Genomic DNA, 26,395 nt, shown 5'->3' with positions numbered 1-26,395 from the left:
GCCCATTAAAACGATAAGAAGGAGTGAATCGTTTCTCCCAAATGAAATAATATGCTGTACCGGAAGAAAATGGGGGAGGAGATGCTAAACAGACACAATTGACAGGTATCCGTTACAGATCCTGTGTGTCTCAGGGTTTTGTTTTGTTTTCCAATAAATGTCTCTGAAAACAGAGACTTTTACAATTGCAAGGGAAAAACGCTTTATTGACAGGAAGAGGAGAAAATGTGTAGGAGGGAGGAGCTAGATGAATAAAGCTGTCATTAAACCTCTTTTGGAAAGTATATCATCTCTTTGTGACTTCAGGTATTTAACCTCTGGGAGTATGAATCTCATATTTTCTTCTACCAGCCTCTAATCCCAGTATCTAAGCCTCAGGGGATAAGAGTAGCACCTAACTTGCAGGACTTCTATGAGAATTATATGAGTTAATACAAGTAAAATATGTAGTATAATACCTGATGCACAGAAAGCTTTTATAAATAAAAATATAATTTGTGTATATTTATGTAGCACCCATGTCCCCACTACATCTTGAGTGCTCTTGGTTGCAGATACCTGCAACTCTCTGCTTAGGATTCTTTTTCTGGCCCAGAGAGATTCATTTGGAGAACGAACGCTCCCTATATCAACTCTCAACTGACAGGAGTTAGCGGATAAATACTCTAGCTTCCTTATCCCTCAGTGAGACAACTCTGAGTTCCCCAGCATGACTGTGCTCCAACTGATTCATCTGAGAACAAGACCCTGTTTTTGGCTTCTTTTCCTTCCCTGTCTTACTACTTCCACTCCCCTAATGGTGTTTTCTGGAATCACCTCCTAAATAAACTAGTTGTACTTGAATCCTTGTATCAGGATCTGCCTCTGGGGAATCTAAACTAAGATAATACATTTGCAAAGAAAGTTTGTGAAAGAAAATGCACCAGAATGTTCACCATCTTTACGACTGGTGGGATTGTAAATGATTTTCCTTTTGTCATCTATATCTAAAACATTTTTCACAAATATGAACATGGATAGCAACTAATTGATTACTTAAACACTCTAAAACATTAAGCCTAGTTTTTAGTTTCTACCGAACCTGTGCACCTTTTCCTTCTACCTACTTCTAATTCTATGAAACTAATAAACAGTCTTCTTACTTTTATGCCCACTAAGTCCATGCCTAGCCCTATGCCTTCACTCATACTTTATCCAGCGCTTTCTATTAATCCTACCTCTTCCACAAGGCCTCCCTTATTCACTCCACCTCATGATGCCATTTTGTGTCCATTTCTTCCATGTATTATTTAATTGACATATTAATTCTTCCCATACCTTACATCATTTTAAAGAGATACATGTAAAATACTACTTTGCTCTCTCAACTTTCTAGAATATTTGGATCAGCAGTAGAACTACTTTCAACACAAAAATGGTGTTAGACCAATTCAAGATAAAATACTCCCTCCCCAATTTATTTACGATAGTATCTGAGCTGCATCTGCTCTTTCAGTCTTTAACAAAGGGGCTGTTTTACAGGACAGCAGCAATGGGGGGAAAAAAAGCAAAGAACAGAAGCTGGCTCTAATGCACTCATTCCACCATCCATAAATGATCTTTTCATGAGGACACAGCCGATAAGGAGAGAAGGAAAGACAAAAAGCATTCTTGACTTAGGGATGGAATAGCAGCTCCCCCTCTGTGTCTGGTTCAGTTGCTCAGAATGGCTTTCTTATGGCCTTGCCTCTTGTAAATTATGAGTCTCTCTCTCTTTCTCTCCCCCCATCCCGAGGCTTCATATTAAAGACAAGACGCAGCTGCCAGGCCTCCAGAGATTTCCCAGCAGTCTACTATGGTGAAATAAAATACCATGTTATGCTGTAAAACTAGCTGGTCCTTTTTTCACATGGGCTGTGCTATCTCATGGCCTGGACAAAGGATCACAGGCCTGGACACTTACTGCTTTTCCTGAGATTTGTAGAATGATCTTCTAGACAGTACTCAGTCTTTTTGTGTTCCAGCTTCCCAGCATGATATTTATTATTATCTCCTAAAGAGACTGTATACATTTGTATAATACATGTACACTCTACCTTCTTGAAATACTGTCCTGAAGGAGGGCATTTGGTTACCATTAGAGCAACTATTTTACTTCCAAGGAGAGAGAGGTTTTGTGGCCCTGTTGCCACAAATGATTTGGGACTTTGACAGGCTTGTGATCTTGCTTATTTGCATCTTTTGTGTCATTACTACCAGAAGGATTGCATTATATAAATGGGCTGAGGTTTATACATAATGATTGGTTGAACTGCTTCTGATGTTGCAATCTTAGCTTATCTGCCCAGAAGAAAATGGATCCAGCTAAAATAGGTCTGTAACCTTACATGGAGATTTGGAGTATACTAGTGAAATGTTGGAGTATACTAGTGAAATCAAATTGGAGACTATCTTTAGTTAAACAGTTAAAACCCTACTAGAGACTGAGGCTGAAAGTAAACATGATGCCCTGTGTTTATTTCTCATATCCTGATTTCGATCTTTAAATAATAGGATAAGCTTCAAATCCCAGCAAAGCCTTGAGTAATTAAGCCTATAGAAGAGGAGAAGGAAGAATGTGAGAAATTACTGAGTTCTTGCGGATGACAGTAGCTCTCTAAGTGTCGACAGACCTCTACGCACATTCCTTTCTCCCTCTCCTGTTTCACTCTGTTTATTAGCTAGCAAATAGGATAAATGAAGATTCCCCCTTCCTGTTGATATACATTGTTTTTCAGAAGGCTTTAATAGACGAAAATCATCAGGTGCTAAGTATCAAATTTCTTTCTAACCTCTTTGTGGGGTGTACATGGGAGAATAGGTAAGGATCCAATTAGCGATATGAATGTTAAATTTATATGCAATTAGATAAATAGGTCCCTTTGAGACTACACAAGTAAAATCGGAAAGTAGTTCAATTTACCAACTGAGGGGCAAAGATGGAGTCTTAATGATTTTTCTATCTTTTTTGTAATAGGTGTTCAATAAATATAGTTGGGTTGAATTATTAAATTGAAAACATCCATGCCCATTTTGAAGAACATAATCTGCAAGGAAATTATTAAATGCAATGAATATATAAACTATACCTTGAACTACTTCTCTGCTTTTCAATTGAGAGGTTAAAATGCTTTCCAAGTATAACTTGTTAATTTTACAATTTGTAACAGTCCCTGAAGGAAGGGAATTAACAATCACCATGGGCTTCCCCGGTGGCGTAGTGGTTGGGAGTCCGCCTGCCAATGCAGGGGACACGGGTTCGAGCCCCGGTCCGGGAGGATCCCACATGCCGCGGAGCGGCTGGGCCCGTGAGCCGTGGTCACTGGGCCTGCGCGTCCGGAGCCTGTGCTCCGCGACGGGAGAGGCCACAGCAGTGAGAGGCTCGCGTACCGCAAAAAAAAAAAAAAAAAAAACCAATCACCATCATTCCATTTTACAGATGTGAGAACTGAAGTGTAAGGTGCTCAGACCAGCATGAGTCAGTGAGTCAAAGTCAGAATAGAATGATATGTAAATGGGACAGATGGAGCAGAAGTGCAGCCTACAATCTACTTTAGGGCTCCTTTTTTTATCTCTTTCCCCTCTGACTGTGTAACAACTTGGGAAGCCCTGGCATTGTACCCTGGTACAACAAGAGAAACTTCCTCCTGCCTAGCAGAGGGGTAGAGCAAGGAGGAAAATCCTTGGACTCAGTCAGGGCAGAGCCTCTATTTAGTTCCCCACTGTGTGCCCACCTCCACCCCATACACCCCAAGGCCCACGTAACTCGGAACTTGGCTTCGCCCTAGTGAACTCTGGTCAAGTGAAAGAATAAGTAAGTGGATGCCTTGTGACTCCCATTTGGGCATTTGAGCCACTAAATCAATATTTCTTAAAATGGTACAGTCATGCCCCTTTAGAAGAGAGAAAATAAAAGCCCCCAGCATCATTTATCTGTAATTGTCCCTGCAAAAACAGCAATAAGAATCTCTCCAGATTGACATGGGACCATATGCATTTGGTTCTAGTGATGCCCTTTTCTTTTCTTTTCTTTTTAAATAAATTTATTTATTTATTTATTTTCGGCTGCATTGGGTCTTTGTTGCTGCGTGTCGGCTTTTCTCTAGTTGTGGCAAGCAGGGGCTACTCTTCATTGCAGTGTACGGGCTTCTCATTGCTGTGGCTTCTCTTTTTGCGGAGCACCGGATCTAGGCACGCGGGCTTCAGTAGTTGTGACGCACGGGCTTAATTGCTCCGCGGCATGTGGGATCTTCCCACACCAGGGCTCGAACCCGTGTCCCCTGCATTGGCAGGCGGATTCTCAACCACTGCGCCACCAGGGAAGCCCGATGCCCTTTTCTAATAAAACAAATATCTAAGTAAACAAATAAACACAAATACCATATATGAGGAAAAGTCTTCAATATGTTATGAAGTGAGAAAGTTATAAAATAGTCCATTCACTGGGCTACATGCTTTTAAATGTATTATCTCATTTAATCTTCACAAAAACCTTCTGAGGTGGGTGTTCCTTTTTATAAATACAGAAACTAAGGGAAGTTACGTAACTTGTCCAGAATCACACAGCTTGAAAATGAGGATTTAAAACCAAGTCTGGGGGCTTCCCCGGTGGCGCAGTGGTTAAAAATCCACCTGCCAATGCAGGGGACATGGGTTTGAGCCCTGGTCTGGGAAGATCCCACATACCGCGGAGCAACTAAGCCCATGCGCCACAACTACTGAAGCCCGTGCACCTAGAACCCGTGCTCCGCAATAGGACAAGCCACTGCAATGAGAAGCCTGCGCACTGCAACGAAGAGTTACCCCCGATCTCCACAACTAGAGAAAGCCCGCTCGCAACAACGAAGACCCAATGCAGTCAAAAATAAATAAATAAAATAAATTAATAAAAAAATAAAAAAAATAAAACCAAGTCTGTTTGAATCCAGAGTCTGGCATCTTATTGCCTCTCTCTGGTTCTTACTTGTACTCTGGCTTTTTGAATCCTCTCTTCCTTTTCTTCTTTCTCTCTTTTTTTTTTTTCTCAATTTCTGTATCTGTTTCTATTCTCTCTCTCTCTCTCTCTCTCTCTCTCTCTCTCTCTCTCTCTCTCTCTCTCTCACCACATATGTTTATCTATGGATAGCTTTCTTCACATTCTCCAAGGGGTCCACTATTTAGAGAAGTTTCATTGCCAAAGAACCTTGCCAAGCCCAGATTCAAAGGCTGAGCGTGGAATCTGCGACTCCAGCCACTAGGTCATTGCCTCAGGTCACTGCCCAGCTGCTGAGCACATCCCAGACTCACAGACTCTGCGTGGGCTGGGGCTGTCCATGCATTTTGTCACTGGGACTTGAAAACAGCAATTTTTAACTTCAGAAGCAGTGTTTAGAAATGGCTGCCACTTAGAGTTTATCGACTAGTTTGTATGAACATATGCTATCAATATAAATAATTTGCATCAGAGATTTGCTTGGGTTCTCCTGTAGAGACACTCTGCATGCTCCAGAAATTGTGAAGATCAAAAGATTATGCAAGCAGCAGTGGCACGTCTTCCTTTGCTTTAACACATATATACATGCTTCTAATAGCTAACATTTCGGTAATGACTGTGTACAAAACACATGCTAAGTGGTTTACATACATTATCTTATTTAACCAAGTGTTACAGGGGCTAAACAATAGCCCAACTGTCTCTTACTGGTACTTGGCAGAGCCAGCTCTCTAATACAGGTGCACTTCATGTCAGGGCTTCATGTCTCAACCCTTCTGTTCTCGGTGACAAGCGCTAGGCCATCCTTGACAGAGATGAAAACAGCCCAGCAAGGAACTTGGAATCCAGTAGCAAAGATTTTTTAAATCTTTACAAGTATAACAACAAAGGACAGAATGCAATCTAATATTACCCTCTCTGTCCAATGGATAAAGAGTAGTAATGATTTCTTTAAAAGAGAAAATCTTTAATTTGTGTGTGACGCTCTTAAAAAAAAAAAAAAGAACTTGGAGAAAAGAGGAAACCACAGAGCATTCTCTAAGATGGGCAGCCTTCCAAACATCACAATTACTTCTGTGGAAAGCAGAGCTAAGGCTGAGGGGGTGAAAGTCCAGAAAGTCAATGTCCAGGGTGGGTTTAAAACTTGTTATGTGCATCTGGAGATAAAGAAGTCAAAGGGCCAAGGAAAGATTAGAGTTAATGACCCACATGGTAGTCAACCCTTAATACTGGAGGGGTGGCTGCTACCAACGAAAGAGCACAGAGGCTGAGAATTCGAGAATTAACTACTAACACTGGAGACCCTTGAAGGCTGAGACCTTTCCTTGGTTTATTTTGTTTTGCTATAAATCATTTACTTAATACACTGTAGTTCTTAAGATAGTACATGCTGTATTAATTTATGACCATTATCAGGTTGAGGGAGAAAACACTTGTATACAAAAGAAAATATCTCCCAAATTGTTTTATTTAGATACATGATTGAGTGTAGGAAATCAATGCCAAGACTCATTTTTAAAGGGTTGCCTAAACTCCAACAGTGTTTAAGTGATTCTAAATCCCAGTCAAATTGCAATGGAGTGGTCTCCCCCATCAAAATTATACTTTTCATAAATGTCTATCCATTGTGACTTTAAAACATACTCAAAAGTTTTGGAAGAATACAGAGCTAGGGAGTTCAGTAGCTTGGTGAGAGAATCGTAAGAACTAGACCTTCTTCAATATATGTTCATCAAAAACTCTATTTTTTCAATATGAGAACATTTATTCTTCTAATTCATTTTCCACTTACAATCATATCTCTTAGTTGGGATGCTTCATGGAATCGTAAAAAAAAAAAAAGCTATAATGCAACTATTTCTCAGAAAAAGAAGTTTGTTTATACTACATTTGCCCTTTAAGGGTTATCTGATTGCAATTATCTTTCTCCAAAAAAATCTTGCTAGAACTTGCAAAGTTCTAACAGAAATTGGTATGGAGCAGTCAGGCAATGGCAAGTACAAGAGTGAAAAAAACATAAGTCCTGACCTTGAAAAGTATTTACATACATTCCAGTGCATTCCAAACACATAAAGAATAGACTTAGCAAGGAAAGGCACTTCATGCCCAAAGTTGAATCTTTGAAGCTGGGATCTGAATAAAAGAAACACTTCATGTTACTGCTACACGTAGAGAAACAGAGCAGAAATTGTAGGCCCAAATGCAGTGTTCCTGGAAGATTCGTGAGAGAGAAGGGCAAACATACACCAAGTAGATACTTCTCATAAGGACATGCTTTGCAATTTGAGCATTTTTGAACTTGCAATGGAATTTTAAAGCCATCCAGAAACAACAGATGTTTGAACCCAAATGATCCAACGTCTTGATGCCAAAATTAGGGCTCTGAAGAGGAACGTTAGAGTTGTAACATATGAAGAACTACTTCAGGAACTCTTCTCCAGGGAAACAGTTGAAAGAGACTTATTCTATGGCTTGCTGACCCATCCTTTTATCTGTGCCCATTTATACTCCAAGTGATAAAAATTTCTGTCAAATGAAAATATTAATAAATAAATGCAAGTCTCTTTCCTAGGTGTAACTTCAATCTCCTCTCTCTCCCCTTTGAGCACTCTATCTCTAAATTGAATTATGAAACCAGGAGGAGGACTTTTCTAAACATTATTTATCCCCAAACTTTTACATATGAAAACCAATAACGGGTTATGGTTGAACCTACCCAGCACAGAATTATCTAGCTAATTAGTTGTAAGCAGCAAGTCAGATATTTCAAGAAAGCCAAAAAAAACTGGCCAATACCAACTCCCACCAACAATAAATAAGCAAACTCCACTTTACAAGGTACTTTTTTTTCCAGATTAAATAGGTAACAGATAAATGCCAAATCTCTGCTTTTACTTGGTTTAAAGGATATGTTGAGGTTGCTGTATAATTCTAAAACAAAGTTGTTGTTTTTTCATTACCTTGTCAGATCAACTTTTTCCCCACCTCTCTCTGTTAAACAAATAAATGCAACTTAGACATCAAATCCCTTTATTCAATATTCAAAGAAACTTTTTGTATATCTCATTCACCAACTAAACTTCCCATCAAGTTAGCAAGGTTTATTGGTTTCCAGAAGGATGTTAGCATAAAGATATTTCTTATTTCAGCGACACAACTACTATAAAATAGCGCCTGTGAGGAGAAAGTGGCAGTATGGTCATGGTTCCAAAAGGGAGCCAGGAGCTCAAATTGTAAGTGCATTTTAAAAATAGCATAGCAGCTATGATTATAATTTAGCTCCACAGCATGTAAGCGTGGTATGAACAGGAAATGGGAGTACATCTTCTGAGCCTGATAAGATTCTCTAATGTAAGACATATGCTCTGTATCTTAGCTGGAGAGCTAGACCTAGCCAGAAAGAAGAAAAGCATATATGTTTATCTTTAATCCAAAGATTAAACCTATCAACCTTGGAAGATTTTTTGAATTGCTATTGAATTAAGTGATGAAGTCAATGCAGCATACATTCAAAAGTGAAAAAAAAATACCTTTATAAAAATACCTTTATTAAAAATGAAAATTTGAAGTAACTTCCAGAGGAAAATTAATTAAGTGAGCTACGCATACTAAGACTGTGTTATCTCAGTGCAAGCTCCGAAGGGCAGAGCATCTCCTTAGAGAAGTCAGTGCTAATCAGGGTACACTCCAGACAAAAGTTGAATTCACTAAGGCTCACATGTTTTAAGAACATTTTACAATGTCAATAATTATTCCTAATTCTATTTATGACAAATAGAAACGTGACAAAATGCCCTTGAGTTTACTCCTACATTCTAGGAAGGAACTGATTGTTTAAGCATATGTTTCCAGATTAACATTGTAGAGAATGTATAAGATAAAGCAACAAGGCTTAGCAATAGATACATGACAGTACATCAAAGTACAGATTGACTTATTACATCACCCAATTTTATTGTCCACATTAGAGACAATGAAAAGGAGCTGATACCAGTGCCTATCATCAAAATACAAATTTTGATTTATTACCCTTTGATGCAAATCATAGTAAAGAAAACCTTTAACAGCTGGAAAAGAAACCCCCCCAAAAAAGTACTTTAGTTTCTAGGCTCTGTTCCTTTACAAACAGTAGGTTAGGAGATTTTTCTGGTTATTCAGTATAAGAATAATTTGCTCATTCAACAAAAATTTATCAAGTGCTTCCTATGCATGAGGCATTGTTGTAATGGCCAGGGCTATAGCAGTAGGAAAGACAGACGAGGAGCTTACATTCCAGTAGAAATCATTCAGTAAATACATAAACAAGAGACCTTGAAGGGTAATGAGTGCTGTTAAGGGAATGAAAGGATGATGTGTAGAGAAAAACAGAATAGGTGGGGACCGTTTTAAATAGGATGGTCAAACAAAGGCTTGCTTGAGCTGAGACCTAAATGATGAGAATCCAAATGGGTGAACACACAGGAGAATGTTCTAAGGGTAGAGGTAAGAGCTAGTACCAAAGGTCCTGAGATCAGAACAAACTTGACTTCTTCAAGGAATAGAAACAAATTCAGTGAGGCCAAAACATGGTGATTGATGGGGAGCGGGGAAGAGAGGAGGTTGGGGAGTCAGTAAGGAGCCAGATCATATAGGACCTATTGCTGTACCTTGGTAAGAGGTTTGGATTTCTTTTAAGGAATAATGAAAAGTCATTGGAGAATTTTATGTGACCTTGATTTGATTTTTGTGTTTTTTTAATTATAAAATATTTCAGGTATCCAAAAATGTATGGATAACAAGCATATGGATACTGCAAGAAATTAGATTCAGTGAAATCCCCATGGTACCCTTCTCAATCCTATTCCCCTCCCTCTTTTTTCTTTTTTTTTAAGATTTATTTATTATGTATTTATTCATTTTATTTATTTTTGGCTGCATGGGGTCCTAGTTGCGGCACGCAGGATCTTCGTTGAGGCATGTGGGATCTCTCTTTGCCACGCGTGGGCTTCTCCCTAGTTGTGGCGTGTGGGTTTTCTCTTCTCTAGTTGCGGCGTGCAGGCTCCTGAGCGCGTCAGCTCTGTAGTTTGCGGCACGCAGGCTCTAGTTGAGGCACACCAGCTCAGTAGTTGCGATACACTGGCTTAGTTGCCCTGCAGCATGTGGGATCTTATTTCCCTGACCAGGGATCAAACCCGCGTCCCCTGCATTGTAAGGTGGATTTTTTACCACTGGACCACCAGGGAAGTCCCTCCCCTCCCTCTTTAAAGGTAACTCCTATTCTGAATTTTATGTTTATAATATTCATTCATGTTTTTGTGCTTTTACCACACACATACACACACACACACACTCACACTCACACACACGCATACATGTCCATAAACAATGTGTGTAACACTGCTTTGCTTTTTTAAATTAAGGTATAATTGATATTGCATGTTTTTAAACTTTATATGAATGGTACCATACTGTACCTATTCTGCAACTTGCTCTTTTTCCCCTCTGTTGTATTTTTTTGAGATTTATTCATTCATATGGAGTTCTTATTCATTTATTTTAAACAATTGTTTAGTATTCTTTTATATTAAAATACCACAATTTATCCATTCTTTGGCTGATGGACATTTATGTTGTCTTCAATGCTTCTGTTCATATCTCCCTGAGCAGGTAATGGAATATAGAGAGACAAGAGCGGAAACGTGAAAACCAGTTAGAAGACTCTTCAGAGTGCAGCAGAAAGCCAGCGGTGGCTAGGGCTAAGATAAAGCAACTGAGATGAATAGACATGGAGAAATTTGGTATACATTTTGGAAATGCAGCTGATTGGACTTACAAATGGATTGATAGGGAGGAGGGGTTGCAGAGAGATGGTTAGAAATCAAGGATGAATTGGCCTTGAGCTATTTTGGCCTTGAGCTATTTTTCGAGGGCATCTAGAAGCCCAAATCTTAGGACTTCAAAAAGTAACATGTGATGTGATACCTTTCTTCTCTAGTACCTTCTCTAGTACCTTTCTTCTCTAGTACCTTACAATATTAGGTACTTCATAAAATTCTGTTGAATGAAAAATAATTGAATAAATCATAGACTTTAGGGCTTCCCTGGTGGCGCAGTGGTTGAGAATCTGCCTGCTAATGCAGGGGACACGGGTTCGAGCCCCGGTCTGGGAGGATCCCACATGCCGCGGAGCAACTAGGCCCGTGAGCCACAACTACTGAGCCTGCGCGTCTGGAGCTTGTGCTCCACAACAAGAGAGGCTGCGATAGTGAGAGGCCCGCACATTGTGATGAAGAGTGGCCCCCGCTTGCCACAACTAGAGAAAGCCCTAGCACAGAAACGAAGACCCAACACAGCAAAAATAAATTAATTAATTAATTAAAATAAATTTGTTAAAAAATAATAATAGACTTTACAATTGGTTCTCTATGGTATACTGGGATTATATTGAGATTTAGTTATATGACAACCTAGAATATTTTCAGATGAAATGAAATGAAGTGGGGTTTTGTTAAAATAATCAAGAGGGGAATGTGTGTGTTTGAGGATTATTAGTAAAACAAGATTGACTCTATGTTAAACATTTTTTTTTTTTTCTTTTTTGCTGTACGCGGGCTCTCCTGTTGCGGAGTACAGGCACCAGACGCGCAGGCTCAGCGGCCATGGCACACGGGCCTAGCCGCTCCGCCGCGTGTGGAATCTTCCCAGACTGGGGCACGAACGTGCGTCTCCTGTATCGGCAGACGGACTCTCAACCACTGCGCCACCAGGGAAGCCCTGTGTTAAACATTTTTGAAGCTGAGTGATGGGTATATAGAAATTGCACTTTTGTGAATGTATGAAAATTACCATGATAAAAAGTGTAAAAAGAGATAAGAAAAAATTTTAGCTATCTTCCCATCAGGATGTGAGTTGCCGAATATGGCGTCAAGTAAACATAACCACTCCACGTAAGTAGGTTGTCAGAAAATTCAGGCGGTCCAGCCAAAGTTCTTAACCTTTTGGGGTTTACAAATTCCTTAGAGAATTTGATGAAACATGTGAAAACTTTTCCCAGAAAAAAAAATACACATATACACAATTTTGCATAAATAAATCAGGATTTTTAAAATTTTTTTAAAGCTGATGTCATAGACCAGGTTAAGAAATCCAGATAAGGGCTTTCTTGGTGGTCCAGTGGGTAAGACTCTGTGCTCCCAATGTAAGGGGCCCAGGTTCAATCCCTGGTCAGGGAACTAGATCTCATATGCATGCCACAACTAAAGTCCACATGCTGCAACGAAAAAAAAAGATCCCGCATGCTGCAACTAAAGATCCTGCATGCCACAACGAAGATCCCACGCAACTAAGACCCGGCGCAGTCTAAATAAATAAATATATATATATATATGTTTTTTGTGTTTTTTTTAAAGAAAGAAAGAAAAGAAATCCAGATAGACTCAGGAAAAGACCTCACTGAAGTCTGACTTCAGCACTACGAGTTCTCAGGTAATTTGTTAATACAGAATTTTGTCCTATTAGTTTTTTTTAATGTTCTACTTTCCACAGTTGGTGCTTACATTCCTACCTAGAGTTTGCAGCTGGATGACTGAAGTTTGAGTCTTGTTTTTATCGCTTTAAAGATGATGATCCTGCAAAATTACTTAACCTTTCTAAGCCTCAGCTTCTTTATCTGTAAGTTTGAAATAGGAATACACCTAGTGCTATTGGTGATAAAAATGAGCTAATATAATTGAAAGTCCTTGGTAAGATTTAAAGAGCACTATAAATTGGTGGTAAAATTTTATGCTTATTATGTGCCAAGAACTCTTCTAAACACTTTAAGTACCATTATTAACCTCATTTTTACACATGAAGAAACTAAGACACACAGAAGTTAAGTAACATGCTTAATGTCATATGGCTAATAAGGGGTTGAATTAGAATTTGAGCCCAGCCAATCTGACTCTAGAGTGTATGCTCTTAATCTTTATGCTGTGAATTTTAGTATTCACCCTGAATATAATACCCCTCCACTGCTCCATGATGTAATATTGTGCGCATCTGATGAATACTCTCAACCTAGGCCTGAGAGGAAAACTGTAATTCAAGTAGCAGCCAAATTCTAAGGAACAAAAAATGATGCCATGAGACTTCCCTGGTGGCGCAGTGGTTAAGAATCTGCCTACCAATGCAGGCGACACAGGTTAGATCCCTGGTCTGGGAAGATCCCACATGCCACGGAGTAACTAAGCCTGTGAGCCACAACTACTGAGCCTGTGTGCCACAACTACTGAAGCCCATGCGCCTAGAGCCCGTGCTCCACACAAGAGAAGCCACCACACTGAGAAGCCCATGCACTGCAACAAAGAGTAGCCCGCGCTCATCACAACTAGAGAAAGCCCTAGCGCAGCAACAATGCAGCCATAAATAAATAAATAAATATTTTTTAAAAAATGATGCCACCTTGTCTTATTTTTTAATTTAAAAAAATTAAAGTTTTTAATGATAATTAATTAATTAATTTTTTCTTTTTGTGGTACGCAGGCCTCTCACTGCCGCAGCCTCTCCCTCTACGGAGCACAGGCTCCGGATGCGCAGGCTCAGCGGCCACGGCCCACGGGGCCAAACGCTCCGTGTCACGCGGGACCCTCCCAGACCGGGGCACTAACCCGCGCCCCCCGCATTGGCAGGCGGACTCCCAACCACTGCGCCACCAGGAAAGCCCTAATTTTTTATGTTGTTAATTTTTTTCTATGTTTAGTATTTATACTGTAAGATTTGATTTGATTTGATTTGATTTAAGTTCTTTTTTTGGAGAAGTTGTTAACTCCGGGGGTGGGACAGGGAAAATAAAGTGATTCTGGAGCATCTTGTGATGCCAAGAAAAGTAAGGAAGTACTCAAAAACCAATGGCAGGGGCTTCCTTGGTGGCGCAGTGGTTGAGAGTTCGCCTGCTGATGCAGGGGACACGGGTTCAGGGAGATCCCACATGCCGCGGAGCGGCTAGGCCCCTGAGCCATGGCCGCTGAGCCTGCGCGTCCGGAGCCTGTGCTCCGCAATCGGAGAGGCCACAACAGTGAGAGGCCCGTGTACCGCAAAAAAACAAAAAACAAAAAAACAATGGCAGCATATCAAAAAGACATAGGGGCAAACTAGAAAGGACTTTCAGTGACCAAAGATGAAACAATTTGAGCAAGAAATAAATAACAATAGGATTGGATTATAATCCATAGAATAAAATAAATATCCATGAATCTTATTGATATTAATAAATTTTAAAATAAATGGGAGTGAAGAGACAGTCTATCTTACATAAAAATTCCAATTAATAAATGTGGAAGAAATGAGGAAAATACTGAAACAGAACACCACAGTAATATTTGTTGCAGGCAAGATCCATCAGTGGATAATAAAATCAGTGGAATAGAAACAGGGTATTTTCATAATCTTAAAGTGTCTCCCCCAAATATTTATTAATTATAAAGGTAAAAATAGTGGAGAAACCTGGCAAATAGCACCTTAACCAAGTGATGGGAGTTAACATCACTGGTATAAGATACCAATATCATGAACTCCTGGATTATGATGTCCTAAGAAGGACACATCACTTCTGTGAATTCTGATCAAAAATGCATAAAACTCAATTTAATCATGAGAAAATAGCAAATTCTATAGAAAACCTAACTAATATTCTTCAAAAGTGTCAAAGTCATGAAAGACAAGGAGAGACTGAGGAATGATTCACATTGTTGGAGACTAAGCAGAGCTGACAACTACATGTGAGATCCTGGACAGGATCGTGGAAAAGGATGATAGGGAAAACAGGGTAACCCAAAGAAAGTCTGTAGATTAATTATTGTTATTCTCTATTATTAGGTATTATAGCAATGTTAATTTCTTAGTTTTGATCATTATACTGTGGGTCATGTAAATTGTTAAATGTTAGGGGAAGGAACATCAAGTGTACACAGGAGCTCTCCTGTTCTATGTAACTTTTCTATAAGTCAAATTATTTCAAAATAAAAAAAGTTACAAGCAAAACATAAACCCTGGGTTTCCCTGGTGGCGCAGTGGTTGAGAGTCCGCCTGCCGATGCAGGGGACGCGGGTTCGTGCCCCGGCCCGGGAGAATCCCACATGCCGCGGAGTAGCTGGGCCCGTGAGCCATGGCCGCTGAGCCTGCGCGTCCGCAGCCTGTGCTCCGCAGCGGGAGAGGCCGCAGCAGTGAGAGGCCCGCGTACCGCAAAAAAAAAAAACACAAAAAAACCAAAATAAATATGATGAGAGACTTCCCTGGTGGCACAGTGGTTAAGAATCCGCCTGACAATGCAGGGGACACAGGTTCGAGCCCTGGTCCAGGAAGATCCCACATGCTGCAGAGCAGCTAAGCCTGTGTGCCACAACTACTGAGCCTGCGCTCTAGCACCTGCGAGGCACAACTACTGAGCCCGCGCGCCTAGAGCCTGAGCTCCACAACAAAAAGAAGCCACCACGTTGAGAAGCCTATGCACCTCAACGAAGAGTAGTCCCTGGTCGCCGCAACTAGAGAAAGCCCGTGCACAGCAACGAAGACCCAACGCAGCCAAAAATAAATAAATAAATAAAAATAATTTTAAAAATATAAGTAATGCAAGGAAAAGAAAAAGTAATGCAAGTGTTAGAAGATATAAAAAAAGGATACCAGTTACAAACAGACTTTCTCCTTTCTCCTTGATTTAATCAGAAGTTTTCAATTAGAATGACAAAGAGAATAATTTTCTGAGTAAATAGATTTTATTTAAAGTTGTATCAGTTTGCCACCTAAAATCAGCACACAAATGCCCAAGGTAAGGGACCATTCTTTGTGGAAGGTGGCTCTATTCTAAAGGGACCAATCGAGTGAGGGCTTATGTGAGATTAGACAGCTCAGTCTGTCTTGATCATTCTCATGCCTTAAATGTCATCTCTTCTCTTCTGTAATCTCCTACCTCCTCTTGATTACCTCTCATTTCTCTCTCTAACCCCTATAGAATTATTTTTACTTCTTGTAACACTCCTTAGTGCATACCTCTTTAATAGCACTTAAAATATAAATTCATCATTATTTTTCTCCAATTCTGTGTCCTTCACTTAAATTTTAATTATGTAGGGCATCAGGGAGTGTATAATAGCATATTTATATCTCCAGACCTCTTACCAGTATCTAACAAGATGGTAGGCCCACAACAAACTGTTGAATTATTAAACTAAGAAAATTACAGAAATTAGAGGGGGAGAAAAGAACAGTGTGATTTTCTGCCATCCTTGAAGCCATGATTTTGTCCTCACCTGTGTCTGAAAAGCTTATTATTATTCAGATCCTTTATAAAATCTTCCCAAACACACATGAGGGTTCTCCATGAAGATGAAAAGTAAATAGCAATCCTTTCTTCAGAAGCTCTCAGAATTAATTTGCTTCCTCAAGCAATTATAATATATCACTCTTCCTTTGCAGAATATTTGCTAAAACATGGTTGGATGCCTCCATTGTAGATGTTATTGCCATATTTTTGTGGCTTGCTTATAAAGTGAGGTCAGTGCTAAGGTCACTTCTCTGTACCTGGGTGATGATCTCTGCTCTCCACAGAAAGGATGAGGGCCTGTCCTAGCTGACATTAGGTTAAGACGGTACAGGATGGCAAAGGAAACACACTACAGAGCAATATTCTTTTTTTTTTTTAAGGAAAGCTAATTAAAAAAATATATTTATTAATTAATTTATTTTTGGCTGCACCATGTCTTCATTGCAGCATGCGGGATCTTTTTAGTGTGGCATGTGGGATCTTTAGTTGCAGTATGTGGACTTCTTAGTTGCGGCATGCATGTGGGATCTAGTTCCTCGACCAGGGCTCGAACCTGGGCCCCCTGCATTGGGAGCGCAGAGTCCTACCCACTGGACCACCAGGGAAGTCTCAGAACAATATTTTTACTAGAAGCCAGAAATGTAACCTTCCTTGGACATCTCTTGAGATGGTTAATAGCAGTTTCTTTTGAGTATATAATTATGTCTAGATAGAAGTCAACCTGTTAACAACTATTGCATTTGAGAACAAGATTCAACATATGAGTACAAGACCTAACATGGGGGCACATGGCAAGCATCCCTGAGATACTGAGCTAAAATTACCTCTACCTTATGAAATTATTATACAGAAATCAATAGCTTTCATACACACAAAAAACACGTAAGAAATATAATGGAGGGACTTCCCTGGTGGTGCAGTGTATAAGACTTCACACTCCCAGTGCAGGGGACCCAGGGTTCGATCCCTGGTCAGAGAACTAGATCCCACATGCATGCTGCAGCTAAGAGTTTGTGTGCCACAACTAAAGAGCCTGCCTGCTGCAACTAAGACCCAGAGCAACCAAATAAATAAATAAAATATTTTAAAAATGTATATAATGGAAGAAAAGAATCTGTTATAATAAGCCATAATATATATATATAATTCTTCATTCATTATAAACGTTACTAGAACTTTAAAACCACACTCAGATACCAATTTTCTCCTATCAGACAGGCAAAAACCCAAACATTTTACAACATGCTCTGTTGGCATAGCTGTCAGAAAACAGGTACTCTTATACATATAGTATAAAGTGACATAGCCCCTATGGAAGATAATTTGGCAATAGTGCAAAATTACAAATGCATTTATTTTTAGCTTCCCAATGCCTATTCTGGAAGTTTATGCTTTATACCAGCAATGTGTAAAGTAGCTGATGTGCACTGTTACTCATTTCAGCATTGTTAGTAATAGCAGACAGCTGGGGGAAAAATCAAGCATTCATCAAAAGATGCTTTGTACAAAACATATTTGTACAAAAACAAATTATATAGATCTCAATTGAGGGACATTTTACAAAATACCTGACTGGTATTCCTCAAAGCTGTCAAGGTCAACAAAACCAAGGAAAGTCTAAGAAACTCTCACGACCAAGAGAAACCTAAGGAGACATGATGAGTAAATGTAATATGATTTCCTGGAACAGAAAATGGTAAAACTAAGGAAATCTGAACAAAATATAGACTTTAGTTAATATTAATGTATTGATACTAGCTCAATAATTGTAACAAGTGTACCATGCTAAAATAAAATGTTAATAATAGGGGAAAACAAATAGATGGGAATTCTCTGTATTATATTCACAATATTTTTGTAAATATAAAACTGTTCTTAAGAAATGAAAGTTAGGGCTTCCCTGGTGGCGCAGTGGTTGAGAGTCCGCCTGCCGATGCAGGGGACCCGGGTTCGTGCCCCGGTCCGGGAAGATCCCACATGCCGCGGAGCGGCTGGACCCGTGAGCCATGGCCGCTGAGCCTGCGCGTCCGGAGCCTGTGCTCTGCAGCGGTAGAGGCCACAGCAGTGAGAGGCCCGCGTAACGCAAAAAAAAAAAAAAAAGAAAAGAAAAGAAATGAAAGTTATTAACAAAAATAAATTATGAGATAGCCATGTGATGGGATAATTCTATGAAACATTCAAGAAAGAAAAAGGAAGTTCTTTCTGAACTGATAAGGAAAGATCTGCAAGGTTGTAAAGTGAAAAGAGCAGTTGTGTAAGCACCTGTATTTGTCTAAAGAAACCATGTGTGCACACACAATACCTGATAACAGTGGTCACCTGTCAGGGCTAGAGTAGGAAAAACAGGGTGGATGGAGAATACACACACACACACACACACACACACACACACACACACACACACACACACACACACACACACGCTAACTATGTGAATGGAATACCTAGTTAACTAATTAAGTTAACTCCTGCCTATAGGACCCTCTGTGAATGAGCGGTGAGATGGACTCCTGGGTAAAATGTGATTATTGCTGAGAACTCCCTTCCCCAAGTGATGAATCTTTCTACCCTCTGCATCTCTATAAAATCATTTTAAAAATAAGTATAAAATAAAAATCAAACTGATTTGAGCCTGCCAAACTTATACGAACCCAAACACCTAAACCACTTTAACTAAAAAATCATGTTACCCCTCCATAAAATCCTCAATTTCTTTTTCTGTAAAGTGAGGGTGGGCTCAAATAAAATTTTCTGTTTTGAAAAACTCTTATCATTGATTGAAAGAAAGACAATTCACGGGTAGGAGAGAGGGAAGAATGGCAGATTCATGAAAAACTTTGAAATGAAGAGCAAGATAATGAAAGTTTGTTATTTTTAAAAAATATTAACAGAATCAAGTTCTGTTCTACCTCTAGGAAGATATTCCTTCACAGTATTTTAACGGTAGATAGAGGGACATAATAATTTGAAATTGGAAGTTTCTCATTTAGAAAAAAAAACGCTAGTGATTGGAAGAGTAAGATTCATTTTACCTATATTTCAAAGAACTTTTAGAAACAATTCAAATGGAAAGGCATTTAATTATATGAGCTTCACAATGACATTATCTTCAAATGAGGCCCACCTCCTAACATTTGAGGTGGTCAAGGTCAAAAGTACACATTGGGGTCAACAGCCACTATATCTAAATACTTTAAAGTGATAAATCAAGCTAGCAAATTGTTAAATAGATATTTAAACACTCCTATCTTGACATCTTCATAACAACCTAAAAGATTAGGTTTGAATTTAGATTTCTCAGACTCTTCAGAGTTCCACAGCAGATAATAACAGGAAGGAGGATGAGAGCTGAACTTTAGCCTCTGGCCTGTGACTTATCCATCCTTGGGAGGATAAAGGTGGAAAAGAAGCCATGGAAGTTGCTTGGACCAGGTGACCTTGGAATTCCTCTGTCCAGGTTACCCCACATGTGGTCTGATAGAGGACACACAGGCTCTGAGTAGGCAATTCCCCTTAGCAACACAGACATCTTACTCCATGGCCAGGGATAAGGCCAAAGGAAGACAAAGGTAGGGTCCTCAGAAGTTTGGGGACCAGGGTCAGGGATTTCTCATCCTGGTCTAAGGGTGATACTGCTTCAGATACTTCTTAGTGATCAGTCATCAGATGAGGGAATAAAGAGTAAAGCTTTCATTCTTTTGGGTCCCTTGAAATATCATTTTGCGGGCTTCCCTGGTGGCACAGTGGTTGAGAGTCCGCCTGCCGATGCAGGGAACACGGGTTCATGCCCCGGTCCGGGAAGATCCCACATGCCGCGGAGCGGCTGGGCCCGTGAACCATGGCCGCTGAGCCTGCGCGTCCGGAGCCTGTGCTCCGCAACGGGAGAGGCCACAGCAGTGAGAGGCCCGCGTACCGAAAATAAATAAATAAATAAATAAAAACAAAAAAGAAATATCATTTTGCAGTGGAGATTTTTATTATGATAATATTAATTGACAAATGGAGAAAAATCAAAAGATGGAAAGATTTGTCTTTTGGTATCATGCAATATTGAGATTTTCTGAAATTCAAGGTCATATTAAAATAAAGCAGAATTGGTTGATTTTTATTATTATTTAGTGCAGTTTTTACATAGTGTGTGATTTAAAACGTAATCTCTAGAGAGGAGGGAGGGAGGGTAGTGAGAATGGAGACTTTTACCCTTCAGTTGGTACTACTCTTGACCGTTGGATTTTTTATTTTTATCATGTAGATATATTGCATATATGTTAAAACAACAACAAAAATTAAAGAGCTTCTAATAGTCCCATAAGCAAATACAGAATTTTGAATGTTGAATTTAATTATCATCTATATTTCTTTTGGTTCCCAGATGAAGCATTACCAACACAACATATTAGGCAAAGTGATAAATACAAAAACTCTATTTTTTCTTAATGGCAACATTCATATTTGAAGCAAGCTGTCAGTAGCAAACAGCTTTGCTTGAGTAGCCTGGCTTAGCAGATGTCTTTGTTAGGAATGTGACAATTATCACCATTATTTATTTCACTGAATATCAAGTGGTACAGAGGGAAGCCAAGTCCTCCTCAATAGTGCATGTGGTTAATTACATCATGCTCTCCTCACATGCCTTATTCTTTGTTACTTGCTCTTGAAATTATCATAAAAAGACATATCTGACTGACTTAAAACCAAATGCAGTTCAAAGTTACTATCAGCTATCACACAAAACTATGTAGACTACATGGGGAAAAGGAAATTATTTTTTTCCAGCCAATTTACTTCCTGTTTAATAGTATTAGGTAACATTTTTTGAGGACTTAGTCTATACCAGAGAGTGAGTAAGCATTTTACATGCATTATCTCTCTTCATTATAATCAGAAACTCCCCTGATATTTGCATATATATTCTTTCACCTACACTGTGCTGTCCTTTTAACATGTTATTATTTGTTACACTAGTCAATGACTTGTTTTGATATTATAAAAATCATGAATTTTTATCCATTGAATATTTCCAACTATGGAAGTTCTATTATGAATGGAAAATTTATATTACAATAAAGACCAAATCATTGAGGAAAAAAACATAAAAATCTTGCTCCCCCAAATAAGCTAAATTTTATTCTTAATTCTATAAATTTACTTAAGGCAACTCTTTCTATAGAATTCAAGAATTCAATAAACAATAAAGCACTCACTATGGGAGCACTTTATATTCATTAGGTTGGATAGAAAAATGAATTTAGTCTGTCCCTCTCTTCTTTTTTTTTTTTTTTTTTGCGGTACGCGGGCCTCTCACTGTTGTGGCCTCTCCCGTTGTGGAGCACAGGCTCCGGACACGCAGGCTCAGCGACCATGGCTCACGGGCCTAGCCGCTCCGCGGCATGTGGGATCTTCCCGGACCAGGGCACGAACCCGTGTTCCCTGCATCGGCAGGCGAACTCTCAACCACTGTGCCACCAGGGAAGCCCTGTCCCTCTCTTCTAAGTGTATGGTCTAATGGAGAAGAGAAACAAACAATTGGATGCCAAACTAATTGTGCTAAATTCTGTGTTCCAGATATCAACCAAGTACTTAATAATGCGGGGAGGCTGTTGTTTTGACTTTGGTGGTGGAGAAAGAGCATTTTGGAGGAGAATGATGTGAATTAGGCTTTGAAGACCAGGTAAACTTACAAAAGCTGATCTGGAAGGAAGGGTGAGTGACAGAGGAAATAGTTTAAAAAAAGCAACTGAGCATAGGACCTGTTTGGACTTGTCGCATGCCAGGGTGCAAGAATTTAGTGGGAGATAAGGCTAGAGTGATGGATTTAGACCAAATCATGGAGGGCTTTGACAGTAGAAGGCAATGGGTAGGAAAAGAAAGTCCGAGCTCAAAGTGACACACCTTTGGAAGATGACTAGCACTAGTGTTCAGAAAAGCCAACATTTAAGGTATTACTGGGGAAAGACAATTAAATGAACCAAAGAAAGGGAAAGGGTTATTGTTGTTGTTGTTTAATGCAAAAGCACTTAACATGTGAATAGCAAAGTTGATTTGCTATTATTCCACTAAATGGAGGAAAAACAAACTGAAAACAAGGAGACCATTTAGGAGGCTATGCAATGGTCCAGGCAAGAATTAATGAGTTTCTGAAGAAAGGTAGTAAACAGAGGAGATTGATTTGAAAGATAATGGTGGAAACAGATCCCATTGGGTTGATTAGCCAAGATCAAAAACCCAGGAGTGGGGCTTCCCTGGTAGCGCAGTGGTTGAGAGTCCGCCTGCCGATGCAGGGGACACAGGTTCGTGCCCCAGTCTGGGAAGATCCCACATGCCGTGGAGCGGCTAGGCCTGTGAGCCATGGCCGCTGAGCCTGTGCGTCCGGAGCCTGTGCTTCACAACGGGAGAGGCCACAACAGTGAGAGGCCCGCATACCGCAAAAAAAAAACAACAACAAAAAACCCAGGAGTGAAAAGTGATGAGTTTAATTTAGATCAGACTTAATACATCAGTGTGGGATGCTCAGCATATAGTTAGGAACAGGGTGTAAATAAGGGAAGACAGATAAGGGCTAAAGGTACAGAGCTGGGAGTCAGTCTTAAAAAGAGGATAGCTAGATAGATCAAGCTGTAAAATAGGATGAGATTACCAAGGGACTGTCAAGACTTAAAGTAGAGAGGACTGAACACTGAATCTTCAGATTAAAGGGCTTGTTTTAAGGCAGGGAAGGTGTGAGGCAGGTTAGGAATCTTGGGAGAAAACTAAACAGAAGCAGTCCATGAGGCAGGAGGACCAAAAGAATGTAATGTGGGCTCCAGTGGAGATGAGAGTTCTAGTAAGAAGAGGGTGGTCAATGTTGTCAAATTCTGCTGAAAACAGAATTTGAGCAGAAGGTCTACGAAGATGTTTTGGCTTTAAGACTTTCCATAGGCTGATGGTGCTGAGGATCAAGAGGGAGAAGAAACCAAGGTAGATGAAGAGGAAGATGATTGACAGAAATAGCATGAACAGAAATTAGAATCAAGGGAGAGTATTAGGCCAGGAAAGAAAGGTTTGTAGATATCAAGGGGGGTTGGGGGATGCACAGAAAATGGAAAGGGAGTAGATGAAGGGGAGAAAATGGAAGGGCATCAAAGTCAAGAAGGACCCAGGGAGGGAGGAGAGAAAAGGAGAGATGGAAACACTGGCCTTAGAAGGAAATCAGGAAGAGTCTTCAGAGACTGGAGGGAAGACAAAAGGAATGGGTGGTAATTTGAACAGAATGAAATTTATGTAGTATTCATATCAGGTGTTCTCCAGCTTCCCATAATGTAGGTAGCAAAAGAGGGTGGAGGTAGGCGTAGAAATTGAAAGGGAGTACAGAAGATTGGAACAACACCTATGTGTATTATAAGGGTGAATTGATGATAGGTAAGAAAAGGAATTCCCAGGGTTATTGAATTCCCAGACATATTGGAAAAATATATTTTAGAGCATCCAATCAACCTAGTTATGTCTATTTTCTCCAGAATTGTTCAGCTGCCTAGAAAAGGAACAAGAAGAAACAGATGGTTGGCCTAACCAGGTCTGGAGATTGACACGACAGTTGTGAACCAAGATGAGTGAAATAAGTCATTAGGTTGCAGGTCCGGCGAGCACAGTGGGAAGAACTGTCCCTGAGATTCCTCAGGTAGGTGGCTTGGGACATCCTGAGAGGCCAGGAAGGCTGGCAAATGGAGAAAGAGCAAAGGGTATGGGCCTGAAAGTGTGAAGGATGGGTCAGAAAAAAGTGAGGTAATAGGAGAGATAGACAGATAGTGGTCAGAGGAAACTTTTCAAGTTTGAGAGTCTCAAATGTGGAGACGTTATGGATGATGGTGAAAACTAAGGTGTGGCGACACTAAGGGAGATCTGAGGCAGAATGAGATGGAGCCACAGAGCTCAAGGCAAAGGAACTGATAGGTCAGAGAGTTAGAAAGATTATCAACATGGAATTTGAATCCCAAGGGAAAATACACTGGCTATAGGTGAGATTTTTTTATACGACTAAAAACACATTAATGTGATATTAAAACACATGAGCAGCTAGAAAAATACTTGGAAGGAAGACATTCAACCTTGTTCATTCAATAAATACATATTGAGCTGTGGGTTTAATGTGAAACTATATGCAATAAACATGATGTGGTGGATTCCTCCCAAGCAATGGTTTCATTAAGATTAAGATTTTGCTTCCCACTGTCAAAGAGTGTAACTTAGCACCTGATGACCTCATACTAAAAATGGAAAATACAGGGCTTCCCTGGTGGCCCAGTGGTTGAGAGTCTGCCTGCTGATGCAGGGGACAGGGGTTCGTGCCGCGGTCCGGGAAGATCCCACATGCCGCGGAGTGGCTGGGCCTGTGAGCCATGGCCGCTGCGCGTCCGGAGACTGTGCTTCGCAATGGGAGAGACCACAACAGTGAGAGGCCCGTGTACCACAAAAAAAAAAAAAAAAAAGGAAAATACAAACTTGGAAGAAAGAAAACGGTAGAAAAGCTAAACCTTGTCACATCACCATATACTTAAATGAATGGTTGAACCAAGTAAATAATAGTGATTCCCAGGAAATTACTCATATTCAGCATGAAACTACTAACCACTCCCTAATGTTTTGGCTTAGAGTATAAACTCACACTCAGAGACTCTTTCTACAGTCGATGAACCCAGACCTGCAGCCTCTCTCACTCGGTTGTCATAATACTAGCTTGGTGGTGGGATATCTGTAGTCACGAATGCAGGAACCACAGTAAACTGGGCTCACTGGTCCTTTGTAGCCCAGATGGGGACACAGCCACAATTTTCTAAAGTTCTAAAAATAGGTTGTTTTTTTAGAGACAAGTACTCTATTATATACACTCATCAGGAGATTGTGCAGAGTTTGGGATGTTGTAATCATCCAACTCAAAGAGGAATTGTTAGCCAGATGTTGAAAAATATATGCAAATTGGCTCTGGGAGTACACGTTATCTCTAAATCTTCTCAAAGAATGTTGACCTAGTCCTAAAGCATTTATTTACACATTCTTTTCAAACCATCTTTAAACTCAGAAGCCCCATTTTGCATCACATAGTTTAGTCCAATATAGACAGTGTTGATAATTATTGAAGCTGTGTGATGGATATGAAGATTTACTATACTCCTCTCCCTACTTTAAATATGTTTGAAACTTTCCATACTAACAAGTTTTGTTTTAAAGGCAAAAAAGGAGATAAGTCCTTTTATTATGCTTGTATAGCAATGAGACCCCTTTCTTGCTTTTCCCCTTCCTGCTGACATACACTGTAACCTATCAGAAATTGCTTATCCCAGTTCCATTTTTTCCAGAACAAATTAGAATGTACTAACGTTAAGATTTGAATGGTATAACATCATTATTATTTCAAATATTCCTTCACGCTTCATAAAACTCTTCCATATGCTGTCATTTCATTTACTTCCATGGAACTTCTGTACTCACAGGCATTCTTCCAAATAGTTGCTATCCCAAAAGAAAACAGGCTTTAATCATTCAGTAACCAATCTTCATCGACCATCTAGTATGTGCCATTATTTTAACATTATTTTTAAATTCCATGGCTAAATATCTTTGTAAGGAAAAAAATAACACCCAACAGAAAACTTTTATCTGCTCCATAAACATTTATTAAGCACCCACTATCTGGTAGATACTCCAGTCTTGGCTACACATCATGCTAGGAACTTCTGCATTGAAGCAAGAATGGGTAATGTTTAGTGAGATGGCCCTTGCAATGAGGGAAGAGGAGCTTTTTAAAGAATGCATATCTCCAGGCTCTGCACACAGAGAAGTTTAGGTCTGGGTGGTTCCAAAAGGGTTGGGAACCCCTGGTCTAACTCACCAAGTCTGACAGGAACCAGAGCAGACTCTAGTCTTACTGAAGCTGGCACTGCCATCTATGGAGTGTAGTTGGTGGGTGTAAAGCAGGCAGGATACGTGTTTGCAGCTTCATCCTGATACTGAAAAGGATAAGAAAACAGGGTGCAAGTCTAGAGAAAAACTCAGCAGGATTTGGACAAGTGGTCAGGACTTGGAGCTGACTGGGCTTAGGTTCAAGGCTGGGCTTTGGTCCTGGTGGAATTCTCAGCAGGGACCCAGAAAGG

Source organism: Grampus griseus, assembly GCF_964374135.1.
Source record: "Grampus griseus genome assembly, chromosome: 9".
Classification (NCBI taxonomy): domain Eukaryota; kingdom Metazoa; phylum Chordata; class Mammalia; order Artiodactyla; family Delphinidae; genus Grampus; species Grampus griseus.
This window is presented reverse-complemented; position numbering follows the sequence as displayed.